Genomic DNA, 19,316 nt, shown 5'->3' with positions numbered 1-19,316 from the left:
TCATTGCGGCAGGAGAGGTGGATGATCCTTCACTGCTGACAACAATACCAAAACATTTCAAAAAATATCACAATTCAAATCCCAGGGGCTTTAAAGTCAAGGGAATCGACAAAATTCAGTGTGGTATTAGGGGAGGAAATATGAAACAGATCCTGGCCCAAACAGAGTCGAAATGGATTATTGAACTTGGCACCCTGTCCCCTGAGGGATTGAACGAAAATGTTAGTTTTGTACCCTTTCTATGATCCCTGTTTTTTAGTGTGTTTTTAATTTTGATTCTCTGTATTTGTATTTTTCATTTTAGTAGGACTATCTCTCACTCTTATGTGGAAGGTCTGATGGTCCACTTTTTATCCCAAGAAGAATCATTACATCTCCTCCCCTCGTTTCCTCTCCCCCTTTTCTCTCTTTTTTTTTTTTTTTCCCCATGTTCCTTTCTTTCCTGTATTATGTTGTCTGATGGAATCCATCCGAAACGGAAACAAGCAAGGATTTGATGTTTCTCCACTATGGACTTCTTGTAGATGTGGATCTACTTGCGCCTAATCAAGTGATCATGGAAGAAGGGATTATATAGAAGAACAAGCACACACGGACTGAAAAGTTCTCACTTTAATATTGTATGCACTTATTTAATTATAATATGCTGTTTTTATATAATTATTTAACTATTTATTTATGTTTCATTTTTGTAACACTCGCACATAGGTATTTTCCGAGACGACACCCATGGTACAGGTGTGTCGTTTATTTCGGAAAATTTCCTGTTTATATTGCTACACATTATATTATTATTATTCTATGTATATTATATATATATATATTTTTTATTACACCTAATTGGTAATCCTTTTCTTTCTTATGTCCTTATCATACGGATGATGAGAATATTTGGGCACCCGTGTTTCCCCTTTTATTGTAGTGGTATAGTAAACAGCAGATAGGGCGTTATTATGCGCATAAAATCCCCCTCTTTTATATAGTGGGGAAATGTTTTGATACATACAACCGCAGTCTCACCACAATAAAGGGGAATATGGTGAGATAATCCTCTTTTGGACATCTTTAAGACGGCGCCGGTTTGCGCACGCGCCCTTGTAATGATAACTTTATAGCGGTAGAGGTTAATATTGGATGAGATCCCTCTCTGGGACTTCTTAAAGATGGCGCTGGTATGCGCATGCGCTCTCGTCCGCTTTATTCTTCTGCATCACCAAAGGTCTCAGTTTACTTCCGGTTCGCGCAATATGACGTCTAAGAGGGATTTCCTCTAGCGCGCGCCGGATATGAGTACCGGACCTGCTGCAGATAGGAATTTGGCGATAACGCTTGTGCATGCGAACATTTCTTACTGGCTGCCTGGATTTTTTATGGGGTATATAAAGAGGTAAGGTGGGGGGAAAGAGCACACTCCCCTTGAGAAAGCACGTGGGCGAAACGCGCGTCGGGGCGTTCCCAGGCAGTGGCACACAAACCATGGGTAAGCACTGATGTATTTTTACTATCTTTACATAGAATTCTCATCATCCGGGATCTGGATATGTTACTACCTTAAAGGATGTTTTTGTAGAATTATGTATTAGTTGATTTATGTTTTCTTACAAATATACTAACATGGTTGAGCACTAAACTTCCACTGTACCTGGGACATGGATTGATCCTCTTTGGAAACTATTTACATTTTGTATTAATGTTTTTAAATTGTTCTCAATAAACTTTACTGATTTTATGGGATTTGTGATATGGTGGTCTATGGGTACTAGTTACTCATTTTGCTAGAATTGTATATATTGTCCACCAGTCTACATTGATTGGGTAAAATTTGATGGAGAGGCAATAATGCGTATGCCTCTGGCTGAGTTTGGATATTTCTGCCTTTTGAGTTTGTATTTTGGCTGAAGCAGTGCTGCAGTGCTTCCAGCTTGAGACTGATGTACTAATTTCAGAGATGGAGGCTAAAGAGAAGAAGGATGAGCAGGAGGTGCAGGAGCTGTAGACTGTGGGGACAACCCCGATTGACGTATGGCCCGCAATACTCGGCTTCAGAAGGACGTGTTCCATCCCAAGGTCTGAGTAGGTCCTGAATTCCACTATGTTAACCCAATGTGCAGTCAGTGAGATGTACCGTCCCTGTCCACGTGCCCGTGGTTAGGTGGAATTTCTCCAGTAACAGCATTGTTGAGGGCACGGGTAATATTGTGGGACATGTGCTTGCCGGGATGGCACATCGGGAGAAATAGTGGCAGCTGGTGACCGAGTACCTTGGGACTGCCACTGCCATGAGGTTGCAGAAAGCTTCTGTCTCCACAAGACTAAAAGGCAACATTTTGAGCGCAAGCAGATGAGAAATGTTTGAATTTAGTACTGTGGGGCATTGGCTGCATATTTCAGCTTGTTTTCCAATGACTGGGGTATGGACAACTGAAGGCTGTGCTGGGACATGGACGTGGATGTTCTTGATGATGGTGTTAGTTGACTGTGGGCAATGACAGGTGCAGGGAACGAGGCATCTTTGCGTGCACCGTGGACATTGGATTGGCCTACATGCACAACAGTGGAAGAAGCAGTAGTGTCACCCGCAGACACTGTTCCTGGAGCCTGGGGTTTGTCCCACAAAGTCAGGTGCTTTGCTGCCGAGTTCCTGATCATGCTGGTGGTGGTCAGGCTGGTAGTTTTGCTACCCCTGCTGATGCGGACATGGCAGGTGGTGCTAATGACCTGTTTGGGGTTATCGGCAGAGTGTTTAAAAAACAACTAGACTTGGGAAGACCTAACAGTTGGACTGTCAACTTCCATCTTGTTGGTGTTATGGGGAAAGGATGCACGCCTTCTGTCAGCAGCCATCACATGCTTCTTCCTGCCTGTTGAGATGCTATGCCTCCTTCCCCATGTGAGCTGCAGTCATCGCTCTGCATGTCCTCCTGCCAGTTTGGGTCAGTTACTATATCATCCACCACCTCTTCTTCCACTTCCGCACCCTGGTCCTCCTCCTGACTTTCTGACAATTGTGTCTCATCATCGTCTACCTCTTGCAACACTTTTCCACCATCACCTTCATGTGACCTTGGCTGCTCAAATATTTGGGCATCGCCACATGCGATCTCATCTTGCCCCAATTCAAGCACTCGGTATGGTGGGAGGAAGGAGGATCAGGGTGAGTAATATGCGGTCCAGACTCACGTCTACTCAAACTTGACTGTGTGGAAGACATGGTGGTGGCAAAGTGACTGGAAGCATTATCCGCTATCCAACCAACAACCTTTTGACACTGTTCTGGGTTGAATAGTGGTGTGCTGTGGTCCCCTAGTAATTGGGACAGGAAGGTCGACCGAGAAGATGTGGGTGTTTGTTGTGGCCCAATTTCAGCTTGCCCATGGCCTCAGCCTCTGCATGCACCATCAGCATCACGTCCACTTCACTGTCCCTTGCCACGTGCCTTGCCCATTTTAAATGGACTACTACAATATTTTTCACGTTCATTACAAATGGCTGAATTTGAAGCAAACTTATACCTGATCAGTGTGCGTAAAAAACACAGATTAAATTATCTGGACTATAGGTAAAAAAAGTTTTTAAATGTTGTTAATAACTAGGATAAGACACAGCAAAACCAGTTCAAAGGAGCCGTCAAATTCAACTATTTTTATCCCACAAATAGAGGAGGCATTTGACAGAGATACCACACTGTCCAATATGTGGCTTGTATATTTTTAATTTAAACAGAAAAATACTGTATAGAACTAGGGTAACACACCACAAAAAAGTGAATGTAGGCATTTCGCCCAAATTTGTAGCACACAGATAGACCAGGCGTCTGACAGAGATACCACAATGCTCAATATGTGGCCTGATTTGTTTAAAAGAAAAAAAAATACTGTATAGAATGAGGGTAACAGACAGCAACTACAGTGAAATAGAGGCCTGAAATGCCCAAATTTATAGCCCACAGATAGATCAGGGGTCTGACAGAGGTACCACACTGTTCAATATGTGGCCTGTATTTTTTACCCAAAAAGACTGAATAGAATGAAGGTTACAGAAAGCCAATATAGTTAAATGGAAGCCTGAAATGCCCAAATATATAGCCCACAGATAGATCAGGCATCTGACAGAGAAACCACAATGTCCAATATGTGGCCTGTTTTTATTTTTTTTAGAGCTGTCCACAACTCTTCAGCATTGTGTGATTTGTCACCTAAGCAGATTACCTTCAGCACAGCCTGTTGCCACATGGCTGAAACAGTGCAGTGTATAGAATGAGGGTAACAGACAGCAAATGCAGTGGAATGGAGGCTTGAAATGCCCAAATTTGTAGCCCACAGATAGATCAGGTGTCTGACAGAGAAACCACAATGTCAAATATGTTGCCTGTATTTTTTTTTAACCCAAAATACTGTATAGAATGAGGGTAACAGACAGCAATGCAGTGGAATAGAGGCCTGAAATGCCCAAATTTGTAACCCACAGATAGATCAGGGGTCTGACAGAGGTACCATACTGTTCAATATGTGGCCTGTATTTTTTACCCAAAAATACTAAATAGAACGAGGGTTACAGACAGCTAATACAGTGGAATGGAGGCCTGAAATGTCAAAATTTGTAGCCCACAGATAGATCAGGTGTCTGACAGAGGTACCACATTGTTCAATATGTGGCCTGTATTTTTTACCCAAAAATACTGAATAGAATGAGGGTTACAGACATCAAATATAGTGGAATGGAGGCCAGAAATGCCAAATTTGTAGCCCACAGATAGATCAAGCGTCTGACAGAGGTACCACAATGCTCAATATGTGGCCTGTATTTTTGTATTTTTTACCCCGATATACTGAATAGAATGAGGCCATGAGAATGACAGCCTGCAAATACAGAGGAATAGAGGCCTGAAATGCCCAAATTTGTAGCCCACAGATAGATCAGGCATCTGAGAGAGGTACCACACTGTTCAATATGTGAACAAGCAAAAAAAAAGGGGACTCTCGATTGCTTTGTCATAAAATAATCTGGATTAAGATGCCAAAAAAATTCTTCCTTGTCACTGATACCTGGGGCTAGGTATATATGTAATAGGCAGCAGCAGCAGACAGTAATGAAATGGACCCTCTTGATATATGCAATGATATCTATATACCCACATACAGTGCCTGCATGCCTTACACTGATATGTATAGAGCCACATACACTCCCTGCCTACCTAGAACTGCAATCTATATACTCCGTAATTAGTCCTTAGAAGAACTGTTGGATTAGCTGGATTTGTGGATTCTATGATGGTAGACCCACACTAACTAATAAATCCCCAAATCCGACCCTATCTCAGCAGCAGCTCTCCCTACAATGTCTGAATCTGGAGCAGAATGCACTGGCAGGGTGGCGCCAGGTCTCTTATAGACCTGATGATGCTGTGCAGCCAGCCAATCACTGTAATACCACAACAAAGATGGCTGGGGCATTAAAGTGCATGGCTGACAATCCCTGCATGTCGATTGGCTCTGTAAAGAGCACCAATAATGCAGGGCGGAGACCTGAGTTCCCGCCAAGCAAACCCGGAAATGCTCGGCGCTCTCCGAGTACCGCGAGCACAGCGATGCTCGGTGGAGTAACGAGCATTACCGAGTATGGTAGTTCATCACTACTCAGCACGCCTGCAGACTTATAATACTTAATTTTTTTCTGCTGTTGCACAATTGAATGTTAAATAAAAATTATTTTGCTATTATATTGCTATGCTTTATGAATTTCTCCTTTTTGGGATATATGTTTAGGTGTATGTATTCACTTTTTGAAAAAGTGAAAAAGTCTAAACAACTGTTTCTTTTTTTTCTAAAAAAAAAAAAAGGGGGGGTTTTCACTTTAAGAAAAGTTGACCCCGATCGCTTTTATTTATCACTAGATGGTGGCCCAATTCTAACCCATCGGGAATTCTAGAATCTATATGTAGTTTATTTATTAAGTTTTCAGAATAATGTAATTTAAACACAGTATTCAGCCGGCCGGGCGCGACCAATTAGCGAAGCATGGTTCAAATTCCGTGCCAATTCACGGGCGGACTGTTACGGTCGCTGATTGTTCGCAGCCGGGCGTGACCAATCAGTGAAGCCAGCGCCGGCTCCAGGTTTTTGAGGGCCCCGGGAAAAAGAGTCTCAGTGGACCCCCCTCTTTAACACATACCACGATTCATGATGCACAGATACAGCAGAGAAATATAGCACAGCCAAGTAGCATATAACACAGCCCACGTAGTGTATAACACAGCCCACGTAGCATATAGCACAGCCCACGTAGCATATAGCACAGCCACGTAGTATGTAACACAGCCCACATAGCATATAACACAGCCCACATAGTATAAACAACAAAGCCACATAGTGTATAACACAGCCCACGTAGTATATAACACAGCCACGTAGTATATTGCCCAGCCACATAATATATAGCACAGCCCACATAGTAAATAGCACAGCCCACGTAGTATATAGCACAGCCACGTAGTATATAGCACAGCCACGCAGTATATAGCACAGCCGCATAGTATATAGCACAGGCCACGTAGTAAATAGCACAGACACGTAGTATATTGCCCAGCCACGTAGTATATTTCCCAGCCACGTAATATATTGCCCAGCGACGTAGTATATTGCCCAGCGACGTAGTATATTGCCCAGCCACATAGTATATTGCCCAGCCACGTAGTATATTGCCCAACCACATAGTATATTGCCCAGCGACGTAGTATATTGCTCAGCAGCATAGCATATTGCCCAGCGACGTAGTATATTGCCCAGCAATGTAGTATATTGCCAAGCCACATAGTATATTGCCCAGTCACATAGTATATTGCCCATTCACGTAGTATATTGCCCAGTGACATAGTATATTGCCCAGCGATGTAGTATATTGCCCAGCCACGTAGTATATTGCCCAGCCACGTAGTATATTGCTCAGCCACGTAGTATATAGCACAGATAGGTAGTATCTAACACAGCCCACGCAGTATCTAGCAAAGCCCACGTAGTATGTAACACAGCCCACGTAGTATATAGCAATGTGGGCACCATATCTGTGTTAAAAAACAGAATTAAAATAAAAAATAGTTATATACTCACTTTCCTTCAGCCCCCGGATCCAGGCGAGACGTTTAACAATGCTCCTCGCGACGCTCTGTTCCCAAGATTGCATTGCGGTCTCACGAGATGATGACGTAGCGGTCTCGTGAGACCGCTACGTCATCATCTCGCGAGACCGCAATGCATGGACCGGTCCCCGGAGCATCGCGAGGAGCAGGAAAGGTCTGGGCTGGATCCGGAAGGTGAGTATATAATGATTTTTTTTCTTTACTATTATTTTTAACATTAGATCCCACGCCAATGTCGTTGATTGGTCGCGCCGACTGGGCGACTTGGGATTTCCGTTACAGACAGACAGAAGGACAGACAGAAATACGGAAGTGACCCTTAGACAATTATATAGTAGATATGCAACATAACAAATAGATCAGATACTTACCATCTCAAGGCTAGTGCCAAGCTTGGTGATTAGCTGCAGCAGTGATTTGCACTTTCAATATGATATTACCACTATAATCAAACCACTGAGCCCAAAACATTGACAGAGAGCAAGAGGTGAACCCGGGGAGGATGAGTAAATGCACTGTTTGTTTTATTATGTACTATGACTACTTTAAGTGTCTACATTACTTAAAGTAGAAAACCCCTTTAAGAAATGATAATAGTCTAAGCAAGATTCTCGCACGAATAATTTAAAATGTTAATTTAATGTTTTGAAATAAAATACAATGTTTATAGCCCTAAGGTTTCCTGCACTAGGGCTTTGAATACCTCCAGGTTATACAAATAGTTTCAAGTCTTCATAATCTTTTCCCCATACCGGTACTTGCCGTTAATTGTTCTGAAAGTCTCTGTGCTCGGTGGGATAGTATAGAAATGATTCTCCGATCAGATGTTGCATAATTTATTCTGTAGCTTTTAAAAGCTTTAATTATTCCCTGACGTCCTTCTCTCATAAAGTGTTTTATTTATGGCTTCAGATGATAAATGAATAACAATGTTTATGATTAAAAATGGAACTTTAAAGCAACGTTGCCTCGGGATATTTCACCTTCATAAAGACTATTAGAAGCTTAATTGGAGGAGGCGTTGCAAAGAATGAGACATATTTTTCCAAACTCAAAGGGCCTCACACAGTCTTAATGAGAGAATGGTTTCCCTTTGTAAGCCTTTGTAAACATTTTGAGATTTGTAAACCTGTTGCAGATCACAAAAAAAAGGATTCATTTTTTTACTCCTAGTTGAGAAGCCATTACATCAAAACAGCTACTAGAGATGAGAAGATTGATACATGGTAATCAACTTTGAGTAGAATTTCCTAAAATATGAAGGTCTCTGCAAATTTGAGAACTCTGCGATATGATTCATGAGGATTCCTCAAAAAATACACGATACCATTTCATACACCGCTGAAGCATCAGCAAGAGGGCTAAATCACATGTTGCTCAGTAGGTACCTAACATAGTAACATAGTTAGCAAGGCCAGATAAAGATTAAAGAGGTTGCCATGCCAACACAGCGGTGACCCGCGATCACGTGACTGGGATCACCGGTGTGCGTATTACCAGCACGATTGCTGGAAGCGCGGTTTAAATGACGCTGTCAGCGTTTGACAGCAGCATTTAAGGGGTTAGTAGCCGCGGGTAGATCTCGATTCCACCCGCGGATATTTTGGGCACATGTCAGCTGTTCAAAACAGTTGATATGTGCCAGGAAAGATGTGGACTAATCGCCGGAGCGCACATCAAAGGAAGGGAGTCCAACATCGGCGTATTATTATGCCCGATGTTGGAAAGGTGTTAAATAAGCTCCTGGTTACCACCGATTGTCATCCTTTCCCCCCTAGCCAGACAGCTTGATGTTACTTGGACATTTTTAACAGTCCTTTTGCATTAAAGAGCTCAATTGTGATTCAGTATAGTCCTAGAAAACCTCTGTTATACATGTCTATTCTAGGCATTTAGACACTTTGCAGTACTGAGACTCCAATCTAATTTTTATTACAAAATTCAACAACATTTGCAAATTCAAGTTTCTCTTGCTACAATCATTGTGTTTGTTAGAAAGGATTTTAAGCATATCAGATCAATTTTGAGGGAAATGAAAAAGATTTCAATCAGATCAAAATGGGCGTTTACATATACCAATTTTGATTTTATTGGACTTTTTTGTTGAATAATTTTTGTGTATGTCCATCATGTAATCTACCATAAACATCAATCCTTTGTAAAATTGGAATGAAGTGAACATGGTTATAATACATGTATGTATGATGGTCTATTCAATTGTGTCATGTAAACATTTAATTATTTTAAAAACCTTATTGCTTTATTCGTATTAACCCCTTAATTACCTGTCATAGACGTTTTTGATCACAGGTCACTGTTTGAATTGTGCAGTGGATTTAAAGGCTGAGCATCTTCATTGGCAGCAAATAAAGCTGTGTTACTGTTATGGACAGTGTGGGAAGACTAAGTGTAACATGAGCGGAAGATGGGGGAGCACAAACATTAGGGTAGTGTCGAGTGGAGACCCCTAGGCAGTTCTAATATCACCCTGTGTGCCCTAAATGTCCCTGTAAAGGTTCTGCACCTATTGCTGAGCAGAAACCTAATCGATAGGGCCTGGTTAGGGAGAGGACAAGGTTAGCACTAGTCAATCCCCACTACAACTAAAGACAGAGAGGGTAGATGAACAAGGGGAACACTTATCTTGAGCAGACTCAGAGAGGTAAAACCGACTGCTATAGCTCCAAGCCTTCACAAAGGAGAAATATGAATATCACTGGCAACTATCTACAGCAGACTGGGGATTTATAAACACCCAGGTCCAGGTGTGTCAACTGGAGCCGGAGGGAGGTTGTCGCTGTGTCCAAGAGTCAGAAGGATTAAGGATGCATCTGTAATGCCAAATGCAGAGACCTTCTGCAGCCAGATGCAGAGCGACTGTCTGCAGCATCTGACACACCCGTGACAGTTACATAACCAACATTAGCCTTTAACAACATTGGCTGTTAGAGATCACTGACAATGGCAATAAAATGGGATGATTGCCGATGAGCTGGCACATCGGCTCACATCAGTACTTCATGACGAGATTTCAGCAAGATTAGTTAAGCAGGTTAACATCCCCAAAAGTGACTAAAACTAAAGTAAAAATTAAATAAACATAGAAAAAGATATAACATGTTTAATTATCCCCCATTTTCTATTCAAACATAAGAAAATTAAAAAATAAAACATATCTTGAATTGCTGGGAATAAAAAAGGCCAATCTGTCAATATAAAACATAATTTAAGGTAGGTTTTAAATGCTTAAATAAAAAAATCTACACACCAGAATTGTTGTTTTTGGTCACTGCATTTCCCTAAAAAATACAATATAAAAGTGATTAAAATATCATATGTACCCCAAAATTGCATAAGTAAAGAATATGACTGCACACAAAATAAACAAGCTCTACGGACAGAAAAAATATATATATATTTTTTTACAAGATTTAGAATTTTTTTAAGCGCTAAAATTTATCTAAAAAAATGTAAGTCTGGTATCATCGTAATGTTACTGAGCTGAAAAATCCTATTGCCATATCGTTTTATACTGCACATTAAACACCTTGTAAACAAGCCCTAAATCATAGCAGAAGAATTGTGGTTTTCTTTTACCATTTCATGCAGAAAGACAAATGGTGTCACAACAATATTGACAGAAAAACAAATATAGTTATGGTTCTTTGACCAAGGGGAGGAAAAAACAAATGCACCATAAAATAAAGGTCGTCAAATAATGGCTGTTCTTATCCATAGATTTTATTACTTTTTATTTGTTGTCTTTTGTGCAGCAGTCAACTTTTCCCAGTTTAATAGGAGATTGAAAGTAGACAATTTCATTTTTTTTCCAATTTTAAATAATCTTTAAAGTGAGGTGGGAGGTAAAAATAAATGGATTTTAGCATGTTTCTACAATATTTTTTGGCTAAAAATAATAAATCAGCTCTAATAATGTTTCCTATAATTTTCTTTGGATATTGTCATATCAGACCAGCTAAATTTGTTTCTGAATACATTGTCATTTTTCAGTACTTTGGCAACACATTTTAAATGGTAGGAAAATTATTAAAAGCAAAATTGGAGCGGTAGATAGAGGAAAAATTGAAACATAAAGATGATCTTCCAATTACTATGATAACAGCATTTTAATATTTTAACTATTGCAATTGAGGGTAATTTTCCAGAGACTCAGATATCTGAGGCTCATACGGACTGCACATAGTGATGCAGCCATGACGAGCAAGGCATCCTCAGCCACAACTGTGGCTGTGACCAGCAGCATCCATGGGTCTGCAGCTCGCAGGGGTGGCAAGTGTTGCCTAGCCTGGGTCTTTTTTGACCCTGCAAAGGATGAGCCAACTCAAGTAATCTGGCATCTGCAAAATAAAACTGAGTTGAGGTGAAAAGTGCAATAATTTTACTACTACATGTATGAACCTTCACATGCTCAATCAACATGCGTTATTGTAGGAATCTCACTGTGTAAAAATGCGAACTTCAACAGCCATCAGCTGCCCCATCAATCGCATCTGCTGTTACTTCCTCCTCCTCTGTTATAGTGCCAACTATTGAGATGCAGGTCTTCGACCGCAGATCCTCAGTCAGATGTAAGGGAAGCGGACATGCCTGCTCTTTTTGACTGATCTCAGAGAATGAGCACACCATAAATTTCTCAATCCACCGTAACATCTCTGCCTGCACCTCTCTCACAGTACAGCAGTTTGTCCGGTTCACCATATGCCACCCTCTCTCAGCACTGCAGCCAGTCCATGGTACCACAGTTGTGGTCATGTAAAAGATGGTTTCTCCCTATACATGACAAAGCTAAGAGGTTGAACTCCACCATTTCCAATTGGCAATTGCCTTTCCTTCTGGTAGATACAGACAGTTTCCGAAACATGATGGCCGTCAAAATCCCTAGTACCAATTGCCCAGCCGCCATTACTTTTCTAAGAAAGCTGTCCCTGCGCTACACCAGCATGTCGCAGACAACATCACCAGTTCCTTGACTAAATGTATGTCTGAAAGGGTGCATTTCATCACAGACACTTGGACAAGTAAGCATGGCAAAGGGCGTTACAGCTCGCTGACTGAGCAGTGGGTGACTCTGGTGGCTATGTGGGCAGGCGGTCAACGGGTTGTTCCACAAGTCTTTGAGTTCCCAAGGTTTGTGTGACAAACTCTATATCTATCAGTTCCTCCACCTCCTCTAGGGCCTCCACATGTGCCCTCATCATCTCCCTTAATCAGACATGCGTTCCAACAGCGCAGATAGAATTCCTCCACTATGGACTGACCTGGGTTGGAGTAGTGGTATTGCAACAACTAGGGGTAGCACTAGCAGGTAGTGTAGTCAGGAATAGCCAGGGGACAGTACAAAGGAGCAACAATGTAGTTTACAAGATCAACAGGTGAAAGAAAGCTTGACTAAAGGCTGGAAGTTCAATAATCTCACAAGGAAGGAAATACAATGCCTGGTTTAAGTAGTGTGTTCAATCAGGGTGGAGTCAATGAGGATTTCAGGGTGGAGACAATCGGAAACACAGGTATTTGTATCTGTGTTAGGCCGGTGTCACACATGCATGTGCAATGCGAGAAACTCACATCAATTCCTGGCACTACCGCCGGCACTCAGGACCGGAGTGTGCAGCCGCATGTATTTCTATGTAGCTGAACGCTCTGATCCGAACTGCCAGTGGCAGTGCCAGGAATTATTGTGAGAGACTCACACGAGTTGCGCACGCAAGTGTGACACCGGCCTTAGGAAGGAAATGTCTAGCGAGTTGAATAGCTCAGAGGGAAGCACAAGAGCCACTGGTTTTGAATCCTAACAGTACTCCCCTCCTTCCAGGATGGCCTTTGGACTTCTCATGCACTTCCTTCTCTGGATGTCTCTGATGAAAAGGTCTTGACCATGCATTCTTCTTCAGGATCGCACATGAAAGGCTGTGGAAAGTACGGAAACTCTGCTACCTTCTGCTTGTTAAGAACAATATCTTTTCAATCATCTGGCTCTGGGCTATAAATAGGAATAAACTGGGTAAAAGTTGGCAAAAGTTCTGCATTGTGCGATTCTATTTTTTCTGTGTAGCTCCGTGAGTTGTCTCTATTGATGAATCCTGGTTCAAATTTTCCATAGCCTGGTCCAATAGCATGGGGATCAAGGCCCACTTCAGGGCCACAAAAACAATTCAGCAGTACAGTTGGACCATTGAGATTTTTGTGCATTTCAAATGCCTCAAATGAATCCTGTCAACTGGTGTTTTTCACAATAACGGTAACTGCTGGAACATCAGGGATAGACACAGACTGGACCAAAGACAGATTCTCATCCAAACACATTCCTGATGGTTTCAGATGGTTTTCTTATTCATCATGTGTTGTTTGGATAGCTTCCTTGGCATCCAAACTTGAAGCATCAAGGATACCAAAATACAGAAGATTGTCAAAGTCTAGAGTCTTCATGTCTCCCATGACTGGAAAGTAAATGGTATCTGGTAGTGCTAATGCACGACTCCACTTAATGTAGATGCTGCACTCAAAACACATGTGTAGTCCAATCTGTTATGACCCCAATGGCGAGGGTCTCAGAGGAACGTGGAAGTCTGCAGAATACAAAAATCCAGCTCATAGGGCAGTGGTAACTGGGTTGACCATATATCTACTCCTAACGCCAACACTAGAAGTAGCCGGGGATCATTCCTACGTTGATTCTAGATGACACGCGCCAGCCGGAGAATCTAGCTACCCCTAGTAGAGGAAAACAAAGACCTTTCTTGCCTCCAGAGAAGGGGACCCCAAAGCTGGATAGAAGCCCCCCACAAATAATGACGGTGAGGTAAGAGGAAATGACAAACACAGAAATGAACCAGGTTTAGCACAGAGAGGCCCGCTTACTGATAGCAGAATAAAGAAAGGTAACTTATATGGTCAACAAAAACCCTATCAAAATCCACACTGGAAATTCAAGAACCCCCGAACCGTCTAACGGTCCGGGGGGAGAACACCAGCCCCCCTAGAGCTTCCAGCAAAGGTCAGGATATAGATTTGGAACAAGCTGGACAAAAATACAAAACCAAAACAAATAGCTAAAAGCAAAAGGCAGACTTAGCTGATATAACTGGAACCAGGATCAGTAGACAAGAGCACAGCAGACTAGCTCTGATAACTACGTTGCCAGGCATTGAACTGAAGGTCCAGGGAGCTTATATAGCAACACCCCTAACTAACGACCCAGGTGCGGATAAAAGGAATGACAGAAAAACCAGAGTCAAAAAACTAGTAACCACTAGAGGGAGCAAAAAGCAAATTCACAACAGTACCCCCCCCTTAGTGAGGGGTCACCGAACCCTCACCACGACCACCAGGGCGATCAGGATGAGCGGCATGAAAGGCACGAACTAAATCGGCCGCATGAACATCAGAGGCGACCACCCAGGAATTATCCTCCTGACCATAGCCCTTCCACTTGACCAGGTACTGAAGCCTCCGCCTGGAGAGGCGAGAATCCAAGATCTTCTCCACCACGTACTCCAACTCGCCCTCAACCAACACCGGAGCAGGAGGCTCAGCAGAAGGAACTACAGGCACAATGTACTGCCGCAACAAGGACCTATGAAATACATTGTGAATAGCAAACGACACAGGAAGATCCAGACGAAAAGATACAGGATTAAGGATTTCCAATATCTTGTAAGGCCCAATAAAACGAGGTTTAAATTTGGGAGAGGAGACCTTCATAGGAACAAAGCGGGAAGAAAGCCATACCAAATCCCCAACGCGTAGTCGGGGACCCACACCGCGGCGGCGGTTGGCAAAGCGCTGAGCCTTCTCCTGTGACAACTTCAAGTTGTCCACCACATGATTCCAGATCTGCTGCAACCTATCCACCAAAGAATCCACCCCAGGACAGTCAGAAGGCTCCACATGACCCGAAGAAAAGCGAGGATGGAAACCAGAGTTGCAGAAAAAAGGCGAAACCAAGGTGGCGGAACTAGCCCGATTATTAAGGGCAAACTCAGCCAACGGCAAGAATGTCACCCAATCGTCCTGATCAGCAGAGACAAAACACCTCAAATAAGCCTCCAAAGTCTGATTGGTTCGCTCCGTCTGTCCATTAGTCTGAGGATGGAAAGCAGACGAAAACGACAAATCAATGCCCATCCTACTACAAAAGGATCGCCAGAACCTGGAAACGAACTGGGATCCTCTGTCTGACACAATATTCTCAGGGATGCCGTGCAAACGAACCACGTTCTGGAAAAACACAGGAACCAGATCGGAAGAGGAAGGCAGCTTAGGCAAAGGAACCAAATGGACCATCTTGGAGAAGCGATCACATATCACCCAGATAACAGACATGCCCTGAGATAGCGGAAGATCAGAAATGAAATCCATGGAGATATGTGTCCAAGGTCTCTTCGGGACAGGCAAGGGCAAGAGCAAACCGCTGGCACGAGAACAGCAAGGCTTAGCTCGAGCACAAGTCCCACAGGACTGCACAAATGACCGCACATCCCTTGACAAGGAAGGCCACCAAAAGGACCTGGCCACCAGATCTCTGGTGCCAAAAATTCCCGGGTGACCTGCCAACACCGAGGAATGAACCTCGGAAATGACTCTGCTGGTCCACTTATCCGGGACAAACAGTCTGTCAGGTGGACAAGACTCAGGCCTATCAGCCTGAAATCTCTGCAACACACGTCGCAGATCCGGAGAAATAGCTGACAAGATAACTCCATCTTTAAGAATACCAACAGGATCCGTGACTCCAGGAGCATCAGGCACAAAGCTCCTAGAAAGAGCATCGGCCTTCACATTCTTTGAACCTGGTAAATACGAGACAACAAAATCAAAGCGGGAGAAAAACAATGACCAGCGGGCCTGTCTCGGATTAAGGCGTTTAGCAGACTCGAGATACATCAGATTTTTGTGATCAGTCAAGACCACCACACGATGCTTAGCACCCTCGAGCCAATGACGCCACTCCTCAAATGCCCATTTCATGGCCAACAACTCCCGATTGCCCACATCATAATTTCGCTCGGCAGGCGAAAACTTCCTAGAGAAAAAGGCACAAGGTTTCATAACAGAGCAACCAGGGCCTCTCTGCGACAAAACGGCCCCTGCCCCAATCTCCGAAGCATCCACCTCAACCTGAAAGGGAAGTGAGACGTCAGGCTGGCACAAAACAGGCGCCGAAGTAAACCGGCGTTTCAACTCCTGGAAAGCCTCCACGGCAGCAGGAGCCCAGTTAGCTACATCGGAGCCCTTCTTGGTCATATCCGTCAAAGGTTTCACAATGCTAGAAAAATTAGCGATAAAACGACGGTAGAAGTTAGCGAAGCCCAAGAACTTCTGAAGACTCTTAACTGACGAGGGCTGAGTCCAATCAAGAATAGCTCGGACCTTGACTGGGTCCATCTCCACAGCAGAAGGGGAAAAAATGAACCCCAAAAAGGGAACCTTCTGTACACCAAAGAGACACTTTGAGCCCTTGACAAACAAAGAATTTTCACGCAAAATTTTAAAGACCAACCTGACCTGCTCCACATGCGAATCCCAATTATCAGAAAAAACCAAAATATCATCCAGATAAACAATCAAAAATTTATCCAGATACTTCCGGAAAATGTCATGCATAAAGGACTGAAAAACTGAAGGCGCATTGGAGAGCCCAAAAGGCATCACCAAGTACTCAAAATGACCTTCGGGCGTATTGAATGCGGTTTTCCATTCATCACCTTGCTTAATGCGCACAAGGTTGTACGCACCACGAAGGTCTATCTTGGTGAACCACTTGGCACCCTTAATCCGGGCAAACAAGTCAGACAACAGCGGTAAAGGATACTGAAATTTGACAGTGATCTTATTTAAAAGCCGATAATCAATACAAGGTCTCAAAGATCCGTCCTTTTTTGCCACAAAAAAGAATCCCGCACCAAGAGGGGAAGAAGACGGACGAATATGTCCTTTCTCCAGAGACTCCTTGATATATGAACGCATAGCGGTATGTTCAGGTACCGACAGATTAAACAGTCTTCCCTTAGGAAATTTACTGCCTGGGATCAAATCTATAGCACAGTCACAGTCCCTATGAGGAGGCAGTGCACTGGACTCAGACTCACTGAAGACATCCTGATAATCAGACAAATACTCCGGAACTTCCGAAGGCGTAGAAGAAGCAATAGACACAGGCAGGGAATCCCCATGAATACCACGACAGCCCCAACTTGAGACTGACATAGCCTTCCAGTCCAGGACTGGATTATGGGTCTGTAACCATGGCAGCCCTAAAACAACCAAATCATGCATTTTATGTAAAACCAGGAAACGTATCACCTCGCGGTGTTCAGGATTCATGCATATGGTAACCTGTGTCCAATACTGCGGTTTATTTGCTGCCAATGGTGTAGCATCAATACCCCTAAGAGGAATAGGATTTTCTAATGGTTCAAGAGTAAAACCACAGCGCTTAGCAAATGAGAGATCCATGAGACTCAGGGCAGCACCTGAATCTACAAACGCCATGACAGGATAAGATGACAGTGAGCAAATCAAAGTTACAGACAGAATAAATTTAGGTTGCAAATTACCAACGGTGACAGGACTAACAACCTTAGCTATACGTTTAGAGCATGCTGAGATAACATGTGTAGAATCACCACAGTAGTAGCACAAGCCATTCCGGCGTCTATGAATTTTCCGCTCATTTCTAGTCAGGATTCTATCACATTGCATTAAATCAGGTGTCTGTTCAGACAACACCATGAGGGAATTTGCGGTTTTTCTATCACATTGCACCGAATTAGGTGTCTGTTCAGACAACACCATGAGGGAATTTGCGGTTTTGCGCTCCCGCAACCGCCGGTCAATTTGAATAGCCAGTGCCATAGTATCATTCAGACCTGTGGGAATGGGAAAACCCACCATAACATTCTTAATGGCTTCAGAAAGGCCATTTCTAAAATTAGCGGCCAGTGCACACTCGTTCCAATGTGTCAGCATGGACCATTTCCGAAATTTTTGGCAATACACTTCAGCCTCGTCCTGCCCCTGAGACATAGCCAGCAAGGCCTTTTCTGCCTGAATCTCAAGATTGGGTTCCTCATAAAGTAAACCGAGCGCCAGAAAAAACGTATCAAGATCAGCCAATGCCGGATCTCCTGGCGCCAACGAAAAAGCCCAATCCTGAGGGTCGCCCCGTAAGAACGAAATAACAATTTTTACTTGCTGAGCAGAATCTCCAGATGAACAGGGTCTCAGGGACAAAAACAATTTACAATTATTCACGAAATTCCTAAACTTAAACCTGTCTCCGGAAAACAGTTCAGGAATCGGTATTTTAGGTTCTGACCTAGGATTTCTGATAACATAGTCTTGTATGCCCTGCACACGAGTAGCCAGCTGGTCCACACTTGTAATCAAGGTCTGGACATTCATGTCTGCAGCAAGCATAGCCACTCTGAGGTAAAGGGGAAAAAGGGAAAAAAAAAAACTCAGAATCTTCTTTCTTATAATCCCTCTTCTGCAATGCATTAAACATTTAATACTGTCCTGGCAAACTGTTATGACCCCAATGGCGAGGGTCTCAGAGGAACGTGGAAGTCTGCAGAATACAAAAATCCAGCTCATAGGGCAGTGGTAACTGGGTTGACCATATATCTACTCCTAACGCCAACACTAGAAGTAGCCGGGGATCATTCCTACGTTGATTCTAGATGACACGCGCCAGCCGGAGAATCTAGCTACCCCTAGTAGAGGAAAACAAAGACCTTTCTTGCCTCCAGAGAAGGGGACCCCAAAGCTGGATAGAAGCCCCCCACAAATAATGACGGTGAGGTAAGAGGAAATGACAAACACAGAAATGAACCAGGTTTAGCAAATAGAGGCCCGCTTACTGATAGCAGAATAAAGAAAGGTAACTTATATGGTCAACAAAAACCCTATCAAAATCCACACTGGAAATTCAAGAACCCCCGAACCGTCTAACGGTCCGGGGGGAGAACACCAGCCCCCCTAGAGCTTCCAGCAAAGGTCAGGATATAGATTTGGAACAAGCTGGACAAAAATACAAAACCAAAACAAATAGCTAAAAGCAAAAGGCAGACTTAGCTGATATAACTGGAACCAGGATCAGTAGACAAGAGCACAGCAGACTAGCTCTGATAACTACGTTGCCAGGCATTGAACTGAAGGT

At 43.2% G+C, this 19,316-nt stretch overlaps 1 long non-coding RNA gene across 1 annotated transcript in view; it reads right to left on the bottom strand.

Moving 5' to 3' along the window:
* The window catches only part of LOC143811627 (uncharacterized), a 64,502-nt gene that overhangs the window by 29,219 nt on the left and 15,967 nt on the right, over nt 1-19,316 (bottom strand). Inside the window, exon 2 of the long non-coding RNA XR_013223591.1 lies at nt 10,404-10,434. This is a non-coding gene — a long non-coding RNA (uncharacterized LOC143811627). The remainder of the gene's footprint in view (nt 1-10,403; nt 10,435-19,316) is intronic.

This window comes from Ranitomeya variabilis, chromosome 1 (genome assembly GCF_051348905.1).
Source record: "Ranitomeya variabilis isolate aRanVar5 chromosome 1, aRanVar5.hap1, whole genome shotgun sequence".
Lineage (NCBI taxonomy): Eukaryota > Metazoa > Chordata > Amphibia > Anura > Dendrobatidae > Ranitomeya > Ranitomeya variabilis.
The sequence above is the reverse complement of the archived record's forward strand: the minus strand, read 5'-3'. Positions and strand labels throughout refer to the sequence as shown.